Source organism: Lagenorhynchus albirostris, chromosome 17 (assembly GCF_949774975.1).
Source record: "Lagenorhynchus albirostris chromosome 17, mLagAlb1.1, whole genome shotgun sequence".
In the NCBI taxonomy this organism is placed as follows: Eukaryota; Metazoa; Chordata; class Mammalia; order Artiodactyla; family Delphinidae; genus Lagenorhynchus; species Lagenorhynchus albirostris.
In genome coordinates this window covers 38,289,813-38,310,705 of record NC_083111.1, presented here as the reverse complement: position 1 = coordinate 38,310,705, position 20,893 = coordinate 38,289,813, and the positions used below count along the sequence as shown (strand labels likewise).

The 20,893-nt window shown below is 40.1% G+C and overlaps 1 protein-coding gene across 3 annotated transcripts in view; it reads left to right on the top strand.

Annotated features, from left to right (window-relative positions):
- Positions 1 to 20,893, top strand: part of RUNX1T1 (RUNX1 partner transcriptional co-repressor 1) — a 137,428-nt gene that overhangs the window by 520 nt on the left and 116,015 nt on the right. Inside the window, exon 1 of one of the 3 annotated variants that reach the window (XM_060127708.1) lies at positions 7,203 to 7,264. The exons of the other annotated variants lie outside the window; for them this stretch is intronic. The gene's annotated coding sequence lies outside the window, so the exon portion shown is untranslated. Of the gene's footprint in view, positions 1 to 7,202; positions 7,265 to 20,893 lie in introns of those variants that run through there. 3 annotated transcript variants of the gene reach the window in all.

Sequence of the window (20,893 nt, the reverse complement as noted above, 5' to 3'; positions counted from 1 at the left end):
GGTCAGCCAAGGATGCAGTTTTTACTCTTAGATTCCCCTCACTGTTTACAACAGTTTTCTTTTCTCTCCATGATTACGATATATGAGTAGGAAGATCATGCGTATTTTCCCCCCGACCAAACAACCGGTCAAGGTACCTACGGTGCATTTGGCAGGTGGCCCTAAACCCTCATCGTGTTTTTTTTTTTTTTTTTTTAACTGGAAAGGAAAGGCTTGTTTCGATGGTGGAAAACTTAGCTCTGGGAGCAGGAGAGAAGGAATCTTAACTTTGAGACCCGGCTGCGACTGGGGTCGGGGTCCTCTGAGCGACACCCAAGCGCTTTTGCGCCCACCTGCGAACTTTCCCTGTTCTTCCTGGGCATTCGGGCTACTCGAGTGGGAAGCCCGTGGAGGACAGGCCGCGGCCCCCTAAGCTCTTGTCGGCGTCTCCCCACCGGAATCTCTCGCCCGCGATGGGTTTGGGGCTTTGCCGCCGGGGGCCGGTGGGCAGCGTCGCTCCTGCCCAGACCTCCGCGCGCCCGGGGCCCTGCTGCCCTAGTCCTCTGGGTGTTCCAGTTGCATCCCCGATTCGGCTCGCGTCTCCGGAGCGGGGAGCGGAGCCTTGTGCTCTGCAGCTCCCGCTTGGCGGAGCCCAGACCAGACGGGGAGCCGCGTCCGGGGAATTAATTTCGTTTTCCGGGCCCCACCGCTCTCTTTGGGAGCCTGAAAGGACTGGGTTGGTCGGCGCACCCAGACCCCTCTCTCTGGGCGGACCTTGAGCTGGCCAGGACGCCTTAAGCAAAGACGGTTAGGTCGGTACAAGGCGCTTAAATCCGTTTTTTGAAACTTTTTTGGCGGGTGGGGTGGGGTAAGGGCAGTCAATCCTTGGAAAAGTTTGAGGACAGATTCCGGGAAGTAGGATGTGAACCAAGACTGTTACTAAAAATAGCCCCAGTCCTCCCTTAACAGCCCCCCCGCCCCGCGCGCTTTTCAAGATTGGAGGATTTGGCTGGGGAGCCATGCAGCCCTGGGTTTCCTTATTCCTTGTAAAGCGTAGTGGAGAAATCTTTTGAGCATAGCTTATTATACAAGGTTGGGCACCTCAAATCCCAACGTGCCCCAGCCTGGCTACAGAGTGTCGCTTTAAGGAACAGCTAGTATTCCCCGTGGAGGAGCTCCTGAAGACCAGTCACAGAGTCCAGGGCGTGGGAGTGAAGATTAGGAGAGTTGGGGAGGCTACTCCAGACCAACTTCATGTGCTTAATGTAACTCTGGGCCCCCTCGAATTTTTAACTTCGCTTCCCTTAATTAATCTGCCCAGGGCCTTTATATAAATGGCTGTCCACAGCTGCTGCAAATTGATTTATCCCCTGGTAAAGGTTGGGTTGCTGACCAAAGCGTTTCCTTTCTACCTTCTGGGTGAACTGAAATCTGTTTTACAGGGTTTTTTTTCCCCCTTCTAGTCTCCTTTTAAACATCTGTACCACTTTTAAGTGCACTCAGTAGCTTTTATTATCATACCCCTCCCTTTGCATAGAACAGGAGTGAAACTGGGTCTGTGCCCAGTGAGTCCACACTCACTAGAATACAAATTGACTAGCTTCTCTGTGATAAACGGTTTGTTAGTGTCGGGGGCCTTCTTTTAGTTTATTGCAGCCTTTTGCCTTGACCATGTGAGTATTCTGTTGTGCCCAGTTTCTCCTGTCACACAGTTCCTCAGAAAAGATCAACAAACACAATTGTTTCTTAAACCATCCTCGCCCAAACCTGGGTGGTTATGTCAGATGTGATGTGTACAAAGAGAAGCAATTTCATAATTCTCTGGATCTTTCTCCCTTGTTTATCCTTAATGTCAATTCTAGTTTTAACATTGTGTGGGCTTTCAGGTAGCATACATAGGGCAGTCTGATTTCTTTTTCTTTTCTTTCTTTTTATTGATTGTTGTTTTTAAAGGGACATCTGATGGGCTCACCCAGTATTAATCAGGGAGTCTTAGTTTGACCTAGGCATTTTTTGCAGCTGGGAAGTATGTTGAGGAAGTTGAAGTCTAACATTGTTTTACTTGTACTGCATTTAGCATTTGATATTTCTTTGGCTTATTCTTTCAAAAGAAAAAATTTCAACCAAATAATCAAGGAATCAGGCTCATTCTGGGTACAGAAAAGCTGACTTTATCTAAGATTATACTAAGAGAATAACTTTATATTAAGAGACTTTGTTTAAGCATTAATAATTTTTTGTAAACCATTTAGACAGCACTCATTTTATTTGAAAAGCTAAATACTGAATGGGAGAGTATGTGGTTTCTCCAGTGTCCAGTTCACACCTAATAAAAGAAGTGGAGAAAACGGTCTATTTTTTCTTTAATGTTTAGAGAACTCAAAGCAGACCAGAAATCTTTGAAATGATATTTTCCTTTGTAGCCTTAGTCGCTGTGACCTGCTAATACCTGCTAATAATTTGATTTTAAAATGATCCATAAAGGACTTTCCTAATAAGACACATTTTACTTGTAGTACAATGGAGCTGCACTATTAAACTGCAAGTTGCTGGAAATACTAGGACAGTATGTGTTGCAGCTACAGGACTGTAGCTTTTTAATATTTTTACGATTTTCCGTTTCTGAAGAAAAGTAAGATATTGCTCTTGATGCTAGTATTTAATGATGAGCTTTCCCATCCAGGGTGTTAGTATAAATATTTGCAGATAAAAGAACACTTCATAAATTGCAAAGAAGTACACAAATGTAAGGTGCCATTATCATTTATTTTATTGTAAAATAGAAGCTTAGCCAAAAAAGAAAAAAAAACCACTTTTTTCTTTTCTTTTTTTTCCCAACATTGAAAAGGGATCACGAGAAAGAAATGCTTCCAATAGCAATGCTGGTCAGTGGTTGTCAGGTTAGGACATTCTTCACTGTCAAATCCTGTTTCTCACTTCTTTGATATGAACATCAGCTGACAGGCACTGAATGCAAACCCTTCTTCATTGAGGTTTTATGCAGGCAGCATAGCCCTTCATAGCAAAGCAGTCTGAAAAATTGGCACCTGCAGGATTTGCATGTGAAAAAAAAGTCAGTTGCATTTTACTGGGGTCTATTACTGTAAGTTATGTAAGTTCAGTGGGAAAAGGTATTTATTTGTTGACGTTTGGGCATTTAAAATTTCTTTGTTTTATGGACACCTTATTCATCATCTAGTGATCCACAGACTTTATTGATAGCAGAAGCAGGGAGAAGTGATCTCTGCTTTATAGAATAGAAGCTATTTATTATGAAATGGTGGTATTTTTAACCATGTGCTTACAGAGTGCACTTGCATGCATGGTTAATTTTTAAAATGTGCCTTAAAATGTTGAACATACAACTTTCAGAATCCATCAGAAGTTAAACAAATACGTAAAATTAGGTTAACATAAATACCCGTTGAAAACAATCCAGGATTTTAGGAATTATATACTTCAATAATAAGTTAAAATCTCTAAGAAAGAAATTAAACATTTCATACTTCTGAATTTCTTGTTAAATTGTTTGTTACCCAGATGCCTTTTAAAAATACCATATTTGACCCTATTTATGCAAAATAACTGACAAATGTTAAGTCAACTAAAACACCTTTGTGAACCCCAGAATATTATCCATCAAGTGAGAACATTTCATCCAGAATAAGTTATTTATTATTATCTAAAGAGACACCTTCCAACTTCACTTTTTTACAGCCATTAATATAAGAGTTCCTAAATAATGTTTAAAGAACAGTGAACATTTTATTAAAGCAAACATTAGTTCAGTTTAATGGAGGTAATTGTAAGTGATAAGACAGAGCAGGTTATCTCTGTGTTGTTTAAACAGAAGGAGCTACTTTGCACCATTTCCAGTAGCCATCTGTAGAAGAGAAGGGTTTGCACCTGTCTGTCCACACTAATTATAGATTAGGGCCAAAGAAATGAAATTCGAGGAGGTTTACAGCTAATGAAATCCATACTGATTTTATTGTAAATGTGTTTTATGTAAAGAGGGTGATGGTTGAGTTATGAGTGAATAAATTGCTATGTAGCTGTTAGGCACTTGGTTTTGAAGCACAATTCTGCTGCATTAACCTTTGATATTAAAAATAAAAAAAGACAAACAACTTAGACACGGACGCTAGCCTTTGTTTGGCATCCATAGCTACAATTTAGTGAGCAGCAGTGAGGGTCAGTGTGCAATTTGAAAATGTTCTACAAAGCAGCTTAAATGTTAAGAATATTCTAATATTTTGAAATGCAGATGAAGTAGAATGTAGGTTTTGTTTTAACTTATGCATATAAAACATTAGAAAATTAGAAAGCTTTTTTTTTTTGCATTTCAGTTTCACATACATGAGAAATTATAGCAAAATGAGTGAGGAATGCATTCTGCAATAAAAGGTCACATGAATGTCTACCACATCTGTTTATAGTAATTATGAACATAATTAACATAAGAATTACAAATGAAATAATGACAAGCTGAGCAATGAGATATTATGCCATAATGGTCATATGTTGGAATTCTCACATTATAGCACACTAGAATTCACATACTCAAAGAAAGAAAGAAAATGCTAGATTTTTATCTGAATTAATGCTTCGAAACTTATCTGCCTGAGGCAGATGGGCCTTCTTGCTCCTATAGGAAGGTAACCTATTATTAAGAAAAGAACTAGTTGAAATTAAGATTTCTAGTCTCCAGCCTGGCCTTTAAGACAGCTGTGATTATAGAAACCACTTTCTGTTGTACACTTATTCTGTGATTATACTTCTTATTATATTGCCCCCCCCTTTTTTTTAATTGAAAGCTTTGCAGCAAAGTGTTTGCTTTGGAAGAGAGTCATGGATTCTTCCCATTTGAGAATTGGTTGATCTTTTCTGTAACCGTGAGCCAAAAGTCAGTGAACAAACAAGGTAGTAATAGAAATACTGTGCCTTTACAAAATAAGAACATTGGCAGATAAGCTTTTGTGAAGTTTTCTTCATGCCTTCAGTGTCTGGATGCCTTTTAAAGAAAAAATGTAAGCCTCTTCTGGGTTTGAAAGTAGTAGGGCTTTGTTTTTTAAATAGCATTTTTTCAGAGAGCATGTAATGGAAAAATCAGTTGGCATTTGTAAGTTGTATTTTTTACTTCCTAGAGTTGCATTGGATTTATAAATGTTTGTGGGTAGTTTGTGTCCAAATTGATCTAAGATGTAATAAAGGGGAAGGTATATGTGATTGTGTCTGGTTACTCTGAATGCAGTTTTTGTAACAGAGGAAAAGTGAAAGGTGACCCTTTATGAGAGAAATCTTATTAAATTTAAAACATGTAAGAATGACAGATTTTCACCCATTTAGAGTGCACTCGATTTTGTAACATACCCTGCCAAATGGTTTACTTCCTATCCTTGCACCCTTCTCTAACTATTGAACCTGCTCACTTTTTGAAGATTTATGGGGAAATACTACCTCGTTCTCGTCTCAGTGATACCACGAGGTTTTCCACATTATTGGATTACTGGTGGATTGTGGCAGACCCCTTTTCATCTGACATTCATTGCATGACAAGATTTTTCACATATGCCCTTCCCCCACCAATGCCCAGCTTTTTTCACTTTACCTTACCTATCCAATTTCCCTTAATTATTTTCTTGGGGTGGGAGCAGAGGGTGGGCAGGAGGATCCACTACACATAAAACTTTTTGACTGAGTGATTTGGAGGGGAGTGCTTGATTAAACAGTGCTTCTCCTCGTTTTCTAAAGGGCTTCTTCAAATTTGTCTCCTCGCAGAGGCTGCTGCTAATTCTCTTGCTCTTCAGTGTTTTTCTCTACTCTCTAGCCTTATTTCCTCCTCCTCCCAACTATTTTGTCTCTTTATATTGAGACCTCATGCATAAACTATTTTACAATCTGAAGTTTCACTGCAGCTGGGGCTGCAATGTATGCCATGAACAATTGTGTACTTTATTGGCTACTTTATTCTGAACTCTTCATACTGCAGTGAGAGCTTGTTAACCAAGCTTCAGTGCCTTGAAATACAACATGACCAAATACTCCCTCTCCCCGCAATAAAATAACCTTCTTTGCTGCATTATCTGCACTCCATTAAGGATCTGATCAGATGTTCATGTTGTCTGACGGGTGCACTTAAAAGTGGAAAGGGGCTCCCATGAGACCACTCAGGTGTATCTCCCTCCAGACCCTGATTGGGTGGAAGATGAACTCTGGGCTGATGGAGGAGCGCTAGTTCTCTGCTTGTTCTCTGATTGATTCCTGGGCTCTGGATGGGTGAAGAGCTGTGAGGCAGCTCAAGCCGAGATTGATTGCCTCAGTTTTAAATTCCCACTTCCAAAATAGACTCTCAGATGTACACATGAGGAACCCCTCCCCCAACACAATTTCTGGAGGTGGAGCAGGTGTCTCAGAGTCACCTGTAGCTACCAATCACAAGTGCGCCTTCTTATCACAGTGATGCTGGCTACACAAGTCTTCTGCTGGGACACTTGAAGCCCAGAGAAATGAGATATTTTGTATCTGCCTGGGTCGGTCTTTGTGTGTGTGGGTAGGGGGTTGGAAATTAGGACCGTTGGGGTCAGCAAAGAAAGGGATGGGAACTCCCACTTGAGGTCGGTCTGGAAGGCTGTGTAACTGCTGTGAGGACTCACTAGGTTTGTTTTGCAAATTGTGGCTATTTGGATGGAGGTGAGATGGTGAATGTCTCATTGTTATAAGCTCCGCCAAAAGAGAGCTCTTGATCCCCGTTTGACCTTGACAGAACCTCCAAAATGTTGGCGGTCTAGCCCTGGAGCAGGGAAATCCAGTTTGCTAGTCTGGATTCCTCCCGTTCTCTCCGGGTAGAGGCAGATTGGGGAATGCAGGCCACCCTCCCCCAGCGCTGGCTCTCACCCTCAGCCAGCCTTGGGGTACCTCGCCCTCCTTGCCATCCCCATTCTGGAGCCGGAGCCCCCGCCCCCTCCTTGCCTTTCCGTTTCTTCCCTCCAGCTTGTGTCTCTTTCTGTCTCTCCCACTTTTCCTCCCTCTCCCGCTCCGTCTCACACGCACCCTCTGTTTATTTTCCTGCCTCCATCTGGGCCCTGCTGATATTGTAATCACCCTGATGCACGTTGGCTTCTCTCCTCTCCCTCCTGCGCTCACACACTCACTCACACACAATGTGCCATCCTGACAAGCCTTTTACTTCTGATAAGCTCCGATGTGTGTTTAATGAATACAAAGCCGCGGTCTGGGTGCCGCCTCGGCTGCGGCCGCCTCTCCTGCGCTCCTTTGCCAGAAGGTAATCTCCGTGAACGGGGAGGGGAGGCGGGCAGGGAGGAAGGAGGGGTGGGAAAGAACGGGGGAGGGGGGTGTGGGGAGGCTGCGTTTCTCTTTTCCTCTCTCCCTTTCCAATGATTCAGAAGTCGATAAGACCAGGAGAAGTGAAGATGTAACATGTTATCTGTCGCTCCTCTTAGCTGGCGGAGAGAATTTACATTTAAAGATTAGCAGAGGGAGAAAGAGAAATCTGCCTTTTGTTGTGTGTGGTGAGGAGGCATCAGCCCTGGCCTGGCCGCTATCTCCCATCACCTCTGCTATCCAGACAGGACTCACGGAGGTGAGATTACCGGAGGGCCTTATCTTTAATTGGGTTTAGTTTTGCCATTCTGAATAGGTTTAAAGAGACTGGATAAAGGGGGAACAATAGATTATTTATTGACGGGATGCTGAAGCCTTTAGATGAAGAGGGGAGAGAAAAAGCTGCTTAACAACTTGATTAGTTCATTTTTATTTTTATTGTAAGGTGAGACTGTCTCCCTTCTGGTGCAGGGAGGGACTGTAGAACTTAGGCAAATTTGAAGGGCTTAAATGCCTTATTTTCTTTTCACCCCCACCTCCTGCCCTTCTTCGCACCATCCCCCATATAACAGGAGTTTCATTTACCCCTTATTTGTAAGATTGATAAACTGAGCAAAATTGGTAGAGGCTTTTGGAATTGATCATTTGTGTTTGGTTTTGTGTGACATGTTTTGAATGGGTGGTGAATTGATGCTAATGGTGGTACTTGAATGAGTGAGAAAAGCAAATAAAACCTACTTTTAATATGGAATTAGTTGATTTTATAGTATGGTTTCAACTAGGTCTAGAGGGAAAAAGAAAGCAAGTTGTTAGGTAGATTTGTGTTTTGGATTTGAACCATGGGATTTTTTTTCCCTTGGAGTTGGTTTAAAAGAAAAATAATTTTAAAATGTCTAATAAAACTGTTTAATTAAAAAGTGTTTAATACACTCATGAGTGTACTTAAAAAATTATGGTATTAACTTTAGAAGGTAGTTAAAATGGATAAAAGTGGGAAAAACAATTGTTTTGCTTCTTACACATAGTCAAGATAAGTGTTTTCATAGGTAAATATGAACCAGTAACTAAGAGCCTAATTAAAATTTGTTTAAAGCCAGGGGTGCGTGTTTCCTTGTTGACAACAGCAGATCGATTGGGTAAGACAATAGAGTCCCGTTATTTCACTTCCATTGACTGAACATACTGACATTTCAGGTTTGCTGCTGCCTCAGTGAGCATGATGAAACACCGAAATTCACAGGCCAACTTGCCAGAGTGGTACATATATTACTGTATGTCATTTCTGCCTGAGGTTACCTTGTCACCCAGGCAGAATGGGAATGGACACTTGGAATCCTTCAGAGGGGTAGAGCCCTTTTGCTAGGAAACTGACAGAGAGCATGTCTTAGGAGCATCTTTAATTTTACTTAGAGTTAGGTGTAACAGATAAATATGTGATGGACTTTTATTTAAAAATCTGGGAAGCTACTTAGCTGTCAATCTTGTATTTTTCATATAAGAATACCCATTTTCAAGATTTAACTTTACCTTCCCAGAGATATTTACACTGAGTGGTTGGTAGATCGTTACTGGCCTGTGCTCAGGTGACATCCATTTTTCCCCAGTTGGGGATCCTCAAACATTCAAGCACCTGCTAAATCTGTATCTGATAAAACAATTTGTAAGGCCCCTTCAAAAATAGGGCCTGACTTTGTTTGCTTTTTTTTGTGGGTGGAATGAGAAAATGGGATGTGTGTATTTTACACCCATGTGCCTGGATAGACAGCAATATATAGATAAATATGTGTATTCCAAGTAGTGGCAGAGAAAATACTAAATATTCCGTATCTTAGTGTAAGCTACCCTTTTACACATTTTGCATAGTCGCTGCATGATAAAACTAAGTATTAGGCAGACATTGAGTCAAAGAAATTTGAATCATACAAAAGTGAACATGGAAAAAACCAGAAGGGACTTAATGTATTTTTTTTAAAGCTTAATGAAAATGTAAAACTATTATGAATATGCCTCATACCCAGCAGTTGTTGCTATCTAGTAGGCAACTTATGCCCTTTACAGTGTTTAGAACAAAACTAGTTCTTTATACCATTTTCATGAAAATGTTAGGTTTCTGTTTGATCAGCAGGTGCTGTTGAGATGAAAGCCATGTGTAAATTTTCAGAAGGCCAAAAGTGTCAATTCAGAAAAGGAAAGTGATAAGAGAAAATGCAATCAGTTTTCCTGTTTTCAATTTGTGCAGGATTTGAAGAGCTGTTTTGTTAAACTGCTACATCTGCTCCAATATGAATATTGAACTACTTCCACTAAAAATAACAACCTATAATTTGGAAGCTACTGCAGTCTTTCGTTAATGTGAGTGGGTTATTTAAAAACAAAAAAACAAAAAAATAAAAAGAAATAAAAAAGACAATTTTCTATTCTGACAATCTCTTGCCTAATGTGCATTTTCATTTGTTGGCACTTTTATCCTCAGCAGATAAATGGTATTATGCAATTAGGACCTCATCTCGTTTGACTATGAAAGAGGTTTCCATGGGTGAAAATCCTTGTAATATAAAATGGTTTCGCATAAAACAAAATTTATTTTAAAATAACCTGTTTAAATGCAGTTATTTATAATGATAGTTATTCCTTACATTCTCTAATACTACAATTTTTAACTTACTGCTTACTATTATAACAAAGTTAACACTATTCCATTGCATACTGGGCATTCCGTGATTTATTTCACCCTTAATATACCTGCAAATGTAAGTTTAAACCAATCAGGGATATTTTACCTAACAGGGCTTTCAGAATAATTTTTTTCATGCTTAAATAAAATGATTACATTATGCTTGAGTGCCTGCATACAAAAGCCTTAGCTTCTATAGTACTGCTAATCAAATAAGTTTTATGGACAGGGAAAGCACCACATTAGAGAAAAATTGGATGCATTTTACTAGTGATATTTCTAGGAAAGACATGTTTAAAAAACATAATCATCCAGTATTAAAAAGAGAACTCTAACATGAATAATCATAATAAAAATAATACTTCATTCCTGCAAAAAGAAAATGAATGGCAATGCTATCCATGTAAAACTGGACATAGAGAATTAAGTTAGATGGAAGACTGGTGAAATTTGGGTCAGGTTCAATATTGACTCCATCCACAATTGCAGTTGGGTGGACTTGTGGCTATAGTAATTTGTCTAGGGTGAGACATGATCACTGCTTTGGATCAATTAGAGACTATGTAGCTTGTAGCTTCACACTTGAATTGCTAGACACACTCTTCGGAGATAAGCTCCGAATATCTCCAGAGTGGATAAAAGAGAAGACAGACACTGTGACACATTAGCATATTTGATATTAACAAATGCAATGTTTCTTCTGAAACACCAGTCAAAAGAAGAGGTAGTTTGAAAAACAACATTGTGTGTACTTGTGATTACATGTATTTAACCAACTAAAGAATAATGCTTATAAAGAATGTAATTTCCAATTTGAAGCCAAATTGTGGCATATCTTTCAGAGATCTGGGTATATTCCTTGGTGGGTATATTCTCTGGTATAGCACCAAGCACTTTGCCGCTTTGAAGAAATGACACTGGATCACATATCAGTGAAGAAAGTTTATTTCACAGACACAGTCCCATCATTTGGTACGTGATCTTCTAGTGAGTTGTTTTTTGTGCTGAAGCCACAATCAGCCTTTAAGCCTCAGTGCCTTATGTGGCTTGAACTGGGAAGAGCTTCTTGTGATTCTTTTCAGAATGTTCTTACTTTGTCAAGTGATGTTCAGGCTTTTATATCAGAACCACTGCAAAAGTAATGCCCCATGGTTGAGGTTTAAGGTTTGAGACCCTCTTGTTTGAAAAAGTTTTAAACCATCAATCTTGCTTAGAACCACTAACATTTTCAATGACTGTAAGAGACCTACTTAAAATCCCTCTGCTTTGATAGTTCTGATTGAGGTTACCTGTATAATGTAACTCATGAAGTAGGGGTTTGCTTTTGTGGGCTTTCATATTGATCAGGGTCCCTAGGGCAAATCAGTATTTGGGTGAACGGGGCCTCTAGGATATAGATCTTGTTGAATGTGGAGGGCACAAATGTAAAGTTTTCCCATTGTTTGTCCAGCAATCTTAACACCTCCAAGTGCCTTAGGGAATGTGATTGACTAGATTCATTAATCTCTTAACACCTTGGGCATAGACTACTGAATGTGCTCTGGGCATTCAAGGGCTGCCACCTAGTTGTTGGACTTGGGAGAAAGTAGAGGAGTGGACAAATGTTAGAGACCTACTGTGAGCCTGGCATTAACCTTCATGTACATTGTCATCACTGATTTTAAGTAAATGATTAACCAGCATTTCACTTTCTTCATTTCAAAGAGCTCTAGTCCATCACTCTTTTAGTAGTTCTTCTGGTTTGACCTTTTGCTCCAGTTTAGAAAACTGAGGTTTCCCTGTGTTCCCCAAATTAATTACCTGCTTTGTTCCCAAGTTCTAATAATTAGAGCCATGTTTTCTGAATATCTGGCTTAACGTGTTCCTTAGCAGTTATGAACTATGCATCCACTGTTTTCTTTACATTTGCCCTTGCCCCCAACCTAGGAATCACAGTTGGCTACTGGCCAGCAGATATCCTTGGATATGCCCAGATGCATGCCACTTTGTATCCCTCAGTGCCTCCTAATCCAGGCTTTTCCATTACTAAATGCTGTTCTCCCATCAGAATACCACCTTCCTGCACTACACTGAGGCCTTGAGGCCTGTTCCCTCTGTTGATCTCATTCAGCACTCCAGAGTGGTCTTCTGCCCAGTGTCCTTAGTCCCTGAGGCTTGTCCCATCCCAGTCGGTTTGGTCACTCTATATCTCGATCTCGGCATCTCCCAGTTGGCTAGGTCCACTTCCTAGTCACTTCTAAGAGGAGAGGGATTCTGTACCATCTTGAGTTTGATTATGTAATGTAAAGCAGTGGTCCCCAACCTTTTTGGCACCAGGGACCGGTTTCGTGGAAGAAAATTTTTCCATGGACGGGGCGTGTGGGTGGGGGGAAGGTTCAGGGCGGTAAAGTGAGCAATGGAGGAGCGATGGGGAGAGGCAGAGGAAGCTTTGCTCACTCACACGCCCCTTACCTCCTGCTGTGCGTGGCCCGGTTCCTAACAGGGTTGGGGACCCCTGGTGTAAACTATTCTATTATAAAAAGAAGGATCTAGTGTGTGTGCATTCCCCTAATAGGCAAACTGGAGTTCCCTTTCCAGTTCAGTCAGTGACTTTCTGGGTGGCATGGGGTGCACTCCAGCCCTCAGGTGCATTCTTCAGGAGCAAAATGATAGACTCATTGATCATTAGGCTTCTCAGCTGTCCTATGTACAAGACTATATAGGATATTAGGAGTAGGCTTTCAGGAAATTCCCATGGTTAGGAGAATGAAAAAAATCCTCATTTATAGTTTTAATTCTGAGTTGGAGGCACTACTAATCTGCATATAATTGGGAAATAGAATCAGTGTGGAACATCATTATCTCCCCACTGTTCTTCATTGTGAAGAAGGGGTATGGGGAATAGTGAGTCATTTTTTCCATAGCCGTCCTGGATCTAGGATGATTGTCAGAAATTTTAGTTGTTACTGTACTTTTTTCAGAAGTGAATGATGGAGGGAAGAATCTGTTTATGCAGTGAGAAGGAACTAAAGATTTTAGGTCTTGCTCAAAGAAAATAGCCTTTATGCTTTTCCCTCAGGGTTGCTAGACAAGGTGAACTTGGTGCCTGGGGGCAGGAGTGAGGGGCTAGAGGCTAAAGCATGGTGGTGGTTGATTGTGCTTACCAGGCTTTCCACAGTCTCAAGGTTTGGACCTAAGTCACTTGGAAATTTAGAAAATGACCTCTTTAAACCATTTTTGGAGAGAACCTGGTAAGTAATAGCTTATTTAAACCAATGGGGTACATTATCATTTGGCTAGAATCAGATGTTAAGTAAGAAGGACCAAAAAACTGTCTGTTGTCTAAAGAACAGTCTGCTGTTCCTTCTAAAAAGTAGTTAAGAGCCCAATTATTACCAGTAACACTTTGATTTTTGTACTTTCGTTTTGAAAAAATGTAGACATTATTAAAAGTTTAATCCTAATTTGTGAAATTATTAATAATGAACCCAGGCTGGATTTCTTTGGAATTTGGAAACTATTACATTTTTACACTTCTGATTTGATTAAGGTAAGCCCTTTGTCATCATCCAGGATGGCAGTAGAAACTTCTACTGTTTACTAGGAACGACATGCAAGTTACATTACTTTCATGTGTCACTAGAAACGGAAACCACAGGAATCACTGTGGCTTCATAGGTTATAGAAAGCTTTTGCAGTGGCATTCCAAGTTTGGTGGGAGGCCAAATTGAAGTTCTTTGCCACAAAGATGAATGTCTTAGAAGTATGTATGCAGTGAACTCTTAGTTGGTACCTGACTTGACTGGATTGAATTTTACATCAGAGCAATAACAGAAAATATTACCATGAGATGTAATGGCAGTTTGTCTAAAGATAAGCTCTCAAGAGCTAGGGGGCCCCTAATAATAGGAGAAGAAATATTGCCAGAGCTGTGATGAGCTAGCTGTGGCCAGGTCTATTGGAGCACCAGGAGAGAAAACTAGCTGAAAGATGTTAGAGTGTTTGGGACATCCCTTCCACTAGACCTTGTGGGGAGTACACCTGGTGACACTGAAGTAGATAGATTATGGTACCCGCAAAGGCTGGCATAGGGTTGTGCCAGGGAGCTACCACAGCAGCATTGCTGAGAGCATTTCAAATGCATATCCAATTTGGCAAGCAGAATATTAGAAATTGGGAAGTCATCTCCCAGTGAATATGGTAAGCATGGTGCAAGTTGTGCTTTAAATACAAAGTCTTAGGAAGCTGGTTGCTCTATTTTGTTAAAACTAGATGTACTCTATACTCCTTCCCCTAACCTCAAGATACAGGAAGATGTGAGCTGTAAGACAGGTCATGAAACACTGCTAGTTTATTTTCTGAATCTATGCATATGTTATGTACACAGTGATAAGCAAACACAGCTGGGAAGAACAGCAGATGATATTGGGACTGGAACTGTGATGTTTATCAACTGACATAGTAATCCTTTCCTGTGAAAGTGTTCTTTTTAAGTGATGTTAGGATTCTGTAACTTTTATCATGTGTCAGGCAAGTATTCTTTATTGCCCAACCCCTTTCCCTACCTGTCACACATTTTCATTCTCATCTTTAGCTAGATTTATTTAGAAATGAGATCCACATTTGACCTCTGATGGGAAACAAATGTGGACAATGAATTCGAATCCTTTGTTTAAATAAGGGTAGGTAGGTGCATTTAGACCTGATATTCAGGTCTAAATGGAAAGTAAATGTGATCAGTCTCCATTGACTTGTCCAAGTCAAGCTTTGAGTTGGCTAGAGAAAGCGGGTATAAAATATCAGAGGAAAATATAAATGAAAAGTAATAAAATGAGCAACCTATTAAAGCTAATTTGACTATTTGGAAAGAAAGGCATATGTTCTTTGGGTAGCCCTGGTAATGAAACCTTTTAGAATATTTGAAAGAAAATTAAGATTTTTGCTGTTGGTTGTAAATCTGAAGTAAATTAATAAATATTTAATGAATGCCTACTATGTGTAAAGCAGTGTGTTAGATGGAAGCACAGAACAGGTAGTAAGCTCAGTTCCCATTGAATGATAAACCTGCTCAGGACAAATTAAATAGCTACAAAAGATGAAGAGGCTTGATTACTTACCAGTTAAATGATATAGTAAATGAGATTTTAGAGGTGGAGTGAGTTGGAATTTCAGCTTGTCTTAAGACAGGTAGGATTTATCAAGGCGACATTATTGTAATGGGGTTGTGGGCAGTTATAAGGCAGGAATGGAGACTGGAAAAGGTTTTGGGAGAAGCGATGTGTCTTGGGGTGGGGTGGGTAGAGGGTAGAGAGAAAGTAAATTAACATATGCAGATACAGCAAAAAGGACCTTTGGGTGATTATTGGGAAATGAACAGAAAGATCATAAGGCATTTGATTAAGCTTTATCTTCTGAGTAAGCCAGATGTTTAAAAAACTGTGTCCTATGGGACCCCTTAGGGTTGGGAGGTGGCATAGAGTGTGCCCAGATTGGGTTCAGGCCCTTTCGTTTATCTTCTCAGCACTGTGAAACCAGAATAGTTCTGTTCTTTATAACAAATTGCTTTAGATATTAGATTTTCTAATTGGACTTCTTTTGAACAAAGGATGCCATGGTAAAATAAATCTTAATAAAACCAAAGTAAAAAAAAAAAAATTGTGCCAGGCAACAGGAAACCATGGACCCAGTTAAAGTTGTGTTTCTGAAGAGTTGGTCTGATTGCGGTGGGCCAGATGGGTTGGAATGGGGGAAGACTGAGGCCAGGTAGGGACCTTGTTTTGCAGTAGTTTAGATGTTAGCTATTATAGAAGGATGGCCAGAATTGGGTTTGTGGGACAAGAAGGAATAGGCAGATGCCAGAGACATTGCAAAGGAAAAATAATTAGTACTTGGATATCGGGTGGATTTAGAGAGGAGGAAGTGATGACAGCTCAGATTAGATGTCCAGTGCACATAGCTTGCCAGAATTTGGGCATTGCTTCAATGTTTAAGGGGCAGCTTCCTTACCCCTCATAGACTCATAGAATCACAGCCCCCAGAAAGGAGCCTCAGAACCCAATTGTGTATCCCTGCTCCAGGGATTCTCGTGATCCAGCTGCTTTTGGGAAATGTTGATGGGGCTGTTAACTTCGTAGGTTTTCCTTAAAGGGTACTGGTTGCATGGAGGATTGATTATTCATTGCTCCTATGCTTTGGCTCCTTGCATGGATTTCGAACTGTTTTGAGTTTCCTTTCATTTTGCTGGTAACTTTGGGCCACGTGGGAGAATAAAAAAGTGGTCAGGAGGGCTGGGTCTGGACGCTTAACTTTCCACCAGAGCAACCTAACTGTTTTACATGTTTCAAACATTGGACTTTTGTTTAGGGAATAATTTATAAAAATTTCTTTCAATTCTAATATTATGTAGAGGAGAGAAGGCAGGGACCAGAGAATAAGGAGTCAAGGAGGAGTTGATGGGAGGGCAGAAGCTGTTCTTCTACAGCAGCGTGTCCCAGACTCTGGGCTCAGTACTCTTGAGGAGTGGGGAGCAGTGAGTTTCAAGGGGCTTTTGAACCTACATTCATTCATTCATTCAGTAGCACAAGCATTGTCTGCAGACCAAATACTTTTTCACACAATGACATTTTTCAAATACACTTTAAATGAACAAAAATGCATTAAAATATTACTGAAATTAATAGAAACTTGTCTTTATGTATTTTACAATCAGCAGACTGTAAACAAAATACTATCATGTGTGATATCACAAGTTTTTGTTTTAAAATGGAGGCCTCATATTAGAAAAGCAAAGGAATCCCTTTTATATCTTAAAGGGCACTATTCATTTCTTACTAAATTGCTCACTGTTAATTGTCTCCCCTATTTAAGGAATTTTAGTTATTGGAAGAAACAACAACAACAAAATGTAGGACTTTTAGGCTATGGTTCACCAATATAATATTATTTCAGGGACTTTCACCTTGATTTGTTTAGTATCATTTAATTTGAAAACAATGGGAATTCTTTTTACTCTTTGAACTTTAAATTCAGAGTGTGTGGATAAAAATCTCTCAGAATTGGATTTTTTAAGACTTCTTTCTTCTGTAGCCAATCTATAGTTTTTAAAAGGATGAGACCGATTTATATATGTTTATATGGAATCATTCCTGAGATATATTGTGAAAGGAAAAAAGCAGGGAGCAATGTATATAGTGTGCTACATTTTTACCAAAAGTGCATAAACTTCTACTCATGCATATGAATCTGACAGTAGTAGTTGCTTTATGGGAAGAAAGTGGGGCTTAGGCATTGGTGGTTGGAAGGAGAATTTTTATTTCACATCTGTTGGTCCTCTGAGTCTTTCTGCAAATCTCATACCTGTTTCATTCACTGCAAAGTTAGAGACTGTAGCATCAGCTTGGGATGAATGGTTCTGGGATTCTGCCCTTCTGGGGGAAGGTGATTATGTTCTCTTCTCTGCTAGAAGGCAGTCAAGTGAAGTGGTGAAGAGATGCATCTCCCCAGTGCTTTGCCACTTTTTGAATCTCCTACTCTTCATCTGGAAATAATTCTCATCTGGATAATAATGGCATGACCCGTAAGGTTGTCATGTGGATTGCATGAGATGGTATATACAAAGCACAATATCATTTCAGAAAGGCTTGCTTGTGCTAGGCATCTGACTTGACCACTCATGAACTGTCCACTGCTCTCTTCTGGAAGCCCCCTGTAGGATCTTCTCCTCTCTATGGCTGTTCCTTTTCCGTCACCTTCACTCAGCAAATTCTTAATGGAGTCTAGTCCTGTTTAATGCCTGGGGATATAGAGATGTTCAAGTCAGACAATGCTCCTGATTTGCTAGACCTTTCTCACCTCAGCCTTAATTGAGAGCTGTTTCTGCAGGGAACCTACTTTGTCCTCTTCTGAGTTGCTAATGAAACTATTCAAGTTTTCATGACCTCTCTTCTTCAAAGATAGAATTTATTCACATCTAGCATTTTGCTGCTATTCATGTGATTCAGACTTCTCTGCTGATTTGTAAGCTCCTTGAAAGTAGGAGTCTGGAACAGTTGGGGTACTTTTTGATGCTTTATTAAATATTTGGTGAAAGCTCATGTTATTTACTTAATACTGTTCTCAAATATTTCAAGTTATTTACTTAATACTGTGCTCAAATATTTCATTGCTAAGACCAAAATGAAATCTTTGGTTGCAAGAGCATGTCGTTTCTTTCCCAATCCGTTTCCCCCCCTTGATCCCTTTTTATTGTGTTCTCTTATCACAGAATGTACAATTTATTGCCACCATATTTTAGGTTTAAGTTTCAGCAAACAAAAAAAACCCCACATGTATAGCAGCCCTGGGTAAATTGAAGTGGTCAAGTCACTTGTATGTTCATAAGTGCACATCTTAACCTGTTTTATTTATTTTTCTCCCTATGGCTCACAAATGTACTTTTTGTCAAGGATGAGATCCCTGAAATTGTAATCAAAATATTGTATACATGGACATATTTATGAGCTGGAACTGTCCCTTGGATCAGGGCCCCAACAAGGACCATTTTTGTGACTCTCAGCTTTCCCTCTCCCATGCCCTCAAGTGATCCCTTAGGTGCCAGGGGCTCCCGTCCCTCTTTTGGTTGTCATGTCTGTTTTCTGGGCAGACCCCAGGCTGAGCACTTCTCCCTAGCACTCTTCTACAGCCCCCTCTCCCACTCCCTCTTTACTCACCAGTCTTGTCTTTTCTCTGATATTCTCTGAATCCCAACAGTGGGATTCCAGCTGTTGCTTGATGAACCAGCCTTAAAACTAGGAATGGCACTGGATAGAATGACAGGTCTGTCTCATCCCAAGATTCTGTGGCTGAACACCAAAGCGGGTGAAGCATCTTACTGTCTTTGCTTCCAGGTAACAATTCCAAGAGATGGTTTCAGAAGGGCAGCCTTTAGTTCCTCAATGCAAGTGACCGAACAATTTCAGACAGATATGTGTGGGGAGGAGGCACGGTAGATGCCTTCGTGGAGTGAAGTTCACATGTTGCCTTACTTAACACTCACCTGGGAGTGAGCTCATTTGTAAATCACTCCTAGAGGCTTCCTCACTTGCCCAACGTCGCCCTGCATGGGTTGTGGGGCGAGGTCTGAACCTAGATTTTCTGACTCCCAGGCTTCTCTATTCCAGGGCTCAGTACCACTCTCCTGGAAGTCTTCAAATCCTACCACCCCATTTTTTCCCCATGGACAGGGCCAGCCACAAAGGCTGCAGGTGGGAATTATACTAAAGTTAAAATGGAAAATTATCAAGACTTCTCACTGTACTTCGAAAAGTTACTGTTTAGAGTACAAAAAATATCATAGCTTTACAAGTTTCTGAGGCAGGGAGAGGGAGGGAGAAAAGAGAGGGAAGAAAGAGGAGAGAGAGATATCAGCTGATAAGAAGCAGCAGCAACCAGACAATATTTGCAGTTGGATAATCGTAGTTTTTTTTGTTTGTTTGTTTGTTTTGTTTTTTGAGACATGTGGCCATCAACCTTGAATACAGATACTTTCAAAGTCTCGTTTTTCTTTTATGTGAAAGTTGCCGGCATGGAACAGATGCCTTTATTTGGAGAAACCAGTCTTTGGAAATAATTGGTTCTCTCTTCTCTTATTCTCTAGAGGTGCTCTTCCATAGATGAAATTAGATGAGGAAAAAATTAATCACAAACCATTAGCTTGTGGTTCTTTATTTTTTTCCACTGCAAAATGTTTTAGGACCTGCACCTTCCACATATTTTGGGATTGTTGACTGAGCATACTTACTTTTATCACTAATAGTATAGCAATGACTTTCAGAAAAGAAAATGTTTTGATTTCACTAGGTCATTTTTTGAGTAGTGACCTAGTGCTTTAATGCTTTAAATCATAATATTAAACTAGGTATTACCTCCTTTCTACTCTCGATTGATAGGAACTGAGCATATTGAATAAAACAACACTTGCACTAGGGGCAAGATAGGCACTTTATAAGTATTATCTCTTCATATCATCCCGGTGAGTTAGGTATTATTATCCTACTGTAGAGATTTACATCTAAAGCTTAGAAAGGTTAAGTGACTTGTTCAAGATCAAATAGCTAATAAGTGTAAGACCTGAGATTCCAGTCCAACTGCATGCAGTGAGCTAAGTGGTCAGTGCAGGTAAGGTGCAGTCATTTTAGGAGATTTTATTTTATTGAAGATTAAATTATATCTGTAACAAGATATTTTAGAGCTTCTTACTATTTTAAATTGCCTGCTTTGTTAACTCCTTGATCATCCTGCATTGTCAGTTTGACTAAAAATAATTCATAGATTGGTCAGCTGCTTTCTGTTTAATTTTTATCTTTAAAATAATACTTGAAGGATTTTAAAATAATGCTTTATCACAATAAGAGGAAGAGGCTTGAAGAAAAACTAGATAGTGATTCCGTTATCATTTATTCCTTTGTTCACTCAGCCAATACTGAGTGAACACCTTCTGTGAGCCACGCACTGGGTATGAAGACTGTTGAATAAACATGGCCCCTTCCCTCATGGCCATTACAACAAAATGCATATATTGCATCAAGGTAAGGTCTGAAGACAGCAAGAGAACAAGATGGGATCTCTTTCCAGAACAGGAAACTCAATTGATAAACTCAGTTGGGAGATAAGTCTATGCATAAAAACTACTAGAGTGCATTTACACCTTAGAGGTTGTATGGACTTAATGCTGCCTGCAGTTCTTAATCGTGGTATCCTACTGCTTACTGTGGGAGGAAGGGCTGGCTTCATAGCCCTGGATACCCTGGGTGATTTCCATACTGGCCTGTGTATGTACAGTACTGGTGGGAATGGGCTCATATGAACAGTGTCTGGAAGGGAAAGGTAAAGGTTGCCCCGCCTGACATAGACCATAAATGCTATTATAGTTTAAAGAAG